The following is a 3,141-nucleotide window of genomic DNA, read 5'->3' as shown; positions in this document are numbered from 1 at the left end:
CGGAAGCGCTCCTCTCTCCCTCTCTCTCGCCTGCGCTTCTCTTTGGTAGGCCTCCCGCTGTGACGTCATCACAACACAAGCCGCGTGCCTTCCAGGCCGTGACGTCACTTCCCTGGACCAGCTTTTTTCTTAAATCTCTAACAAAGCGCGTTTGGGACATGGTGCTGGGAGTTTCCTATTCTGGAAAGGCACACTGGAACAGCCAGGTCTTCAAGCTCTTCCTAAAGACTGCCAACGTTGGGGCTTGTCTGATGTCCTTGGGGAGAGAGTTCCAAAGTTGGGGGGCCACCACGGAGAAGGCCCTGTCCCTCGTCCCCACCAAGCGCGCTTGCGATGCAGGGGGGAGCGTGAGCAGGGCCTCTCCAGATGAACGGAGGGAACGTGTGGGTTCAGATATGGAGTCTGGGGGGCCACCACAGAGAAGGCCCTGTCCCTCGTCCCCACCAAACGCGCTTGCGACGCAGGTGGGAGATCGTGAGCAGGGCCTCTCCAGATGAACGGAGGGAACGTGTGGGTTCAGATATGGAGTCTGGATGGCCACCACAGAGAAGGCCCTGTCCCTCGTCCCCACCAAACGCGCTTGCGACGCAGGTGGGAGATCGTGAGCAGGGCCTCTCCAGATGAACAGCGGGAACATGTGGGTTCACATATGGAGTCTGGGGGGCCACCACAGAGAAGGCCCTGTCCTTCGTCCCCACCAAGCGCGCTTGCGAGGCAGGTGGGATCGTGAGCAGGGCCTCTCCAGATGAACGGAGGGAACGTGTGGGTTCAGATATGGAGTCTGGGGGGCCACCACAGAGAAGGCCCTGTCCCTCGTCCCCACCAAGCGCGCTTGCAACGCAGGTGGGATCGTGAGCAGGGCCTCTCCAGATGAACGGAGGGAACATGTGGGTTCAGATATGGAGTCTGGGGGGCCACCACAGAGAAGGCCCTGTCCCTCGTCCCCACCAAGCGCGCTTGCGACGCAGGTGGGATCGTGAGCAGGGCCTCTCCAGATGAACAGAGGAAACGTGTGGGTTCAGATATGGAGTCTGGAGGGCCACCACAGAGAAGGCCCTGTCCCTCGTCCCCACCAAGTGCGCTTGCGACGCAGGTGGGAGATCGTGAGCAGGGCCTCTCCAGATGAACGGAGGAAACGTGTGGGTTCAGATATGGAGTCTGGGGGGCCACCACGGAGAAGGCCCTGTCCCTCGTCCCCACCAAATGCGCTTGCGACGCAGGTGGGAGCGTGAGCAGGGCCTCTCCAGATGAACGGAGGGAACGTGTGGGTTCAGATATGGAGTCTGGAGGGCCACCACGGAGAAGGCCCTGTCCCTCGTCCCCACTAAACGCGCTTGCGACGCAGATGGGAGTGTGAGCAGGGCCTCTCCAGATGAACGGAGGGATCGTGTGCGTTCATATCACGCAGGTAGCCAGGTCCCAAACCGTTCAGGGCTTTGTAGGTGAGCACTTGCACCTTGAATTGGTTCCGGAAAATAAACGGCAGCCAATGGAGCTCCTTAAACAGGAGGGTTGACTTCTCTCTGTAAGGAGCACCAGTTAACATCCTGGCCACCGACCGTTGCACCAGTTGGAATTTCCGAGCCGTTTTCAAGGGCAGCCCCACGTAGAGTGCATTACAGTAGTCCAATCTAGAGGTGACCAAGGCATGGACCACTCCGGCCAGATCAGCCTTTACGAGGTATGGTCGCAGTTGGCGCACGAGTCTCAATTGTGCAAAGGCCCTCCCGGACACCGCCGACTCCTGAGCCTCAAGCGTAAGTGATGAGTCCAGGAGGACACCCAGACTGCGGACCTGTGACTTCAGGGGGAGTGTAACCCCGTCCAGCTCAGGTTGCCACCCTATACCCCAGTCCGGTTTGCGATCGACCAGGAGGACCTCTGTCTTGTCGGGATTGATCTTCAGCTTGTTCCTCCTCATCCAGACAGCCACAGCGGCCAAGCACTCGTCTAGCACTCGAGGGGCTTCCTTGGAGTTAGGTGGAAATGAGTAGTAGAGTTGTGTGTCATCTGCGTAGAGGTGGCACCTAACTCCAAAACTCCGGATGATCTCTCCCAGCGGTTTCATGTAGATGTTAAAAAGCATGGGAGACAGAATGGAGCCTTGCGGGACCCCACAAGTCAAAGGCCAGGGGTCCGAGCAGGCGTCTCCCAGCTTCACCAACTGGGATCGACCCTCCAGGAAGGACCGTGGCTCAGGAAGGACCAGAGCCACGACAAAACCGTGCCCTCGAGACCAATCCCAGAAAACCCTGGAGCTGGGAAGCGACCACCCGCTCCAGCACCTTGCCCAAAAAAGGGAGGTTGGAGATTGGTCTGTAATTGTTCAGCACCGTGGAGTCAAGGGAGACCTTTTTCAGGAGTGGTCGGAACACAGCCTGTTTTAGTCGAGATGGAAAAAAACCCTGCTCCAATGATGCATTAATGATCAACACAAACCAATCAGTCAACCCAAACTACAACTCCCATAGCATTCAAGCATAGCAGTTAAACTCTTTTTTATGGCCAATTATAAGATGAATACAATTTGGCAATGGGAATGATTGGCCCTTTGCAAAACTACAACTCCCATAGCATTCAAGCATAGCAGTCAAACTCTTTCTTGGCCAATTATAAGGTGAATGCAGTTTGGCATTGACTCAATGCAATGGGAATGATTGGCCCTTTGCAAAACTATAACTCCCATAGCATTCAAGCATAGCAGTTAAACTCTTTCTCTGCCAATTATAAGATGAATGCAGTTTGGCAATGGGAACGATTGGCCCTTTGCAAAACTACAACTCCCATAGCATTCAAATAATAGCAGTTAAACTCTTTCTTGGCCAATTATAAGGTGAATACAGTTTGGCATTGACTCAATGCAATGGGAAATATTGTCCCTTTGCAAAACTACATCTCCCATAGCATTCAAACATAGCAGTCAAACCCTTTCTTGGCGAATTATAAGATGAATACAGTTTGGCATTGACTCAATGCAATGGGAATGATTGGCCCTTTGCAAAACTACAACTCCCATAGCATTCAAGCATAGCAGTCAAACTCTTTCTTGGCCAATTATAAGGTGAATGCAGTTTGGCATTGACTCAAATGCAATGGGAATGATTGGCCCTTTGCAAAACTACAACTCCCATAGCATTCAAG

The sequence above is a fragment of the Anolis sagrei genome, chromosome 12 (assembly GCF_037176765.1).
Source record: "Anolis sagrei isolate rAnoSag1 chromosome 12, rAnoSag1.mat, whole genome shotgun sequence".
Lineage (NCBI taxonomy): Eukaryota > Metazoa > Chordata > Lepidosauria > Squamata > Dactyloidae > Anolis > Anolis sagrei.
This window is presented reverse-complemented; position numbering follows the sequence as displayed.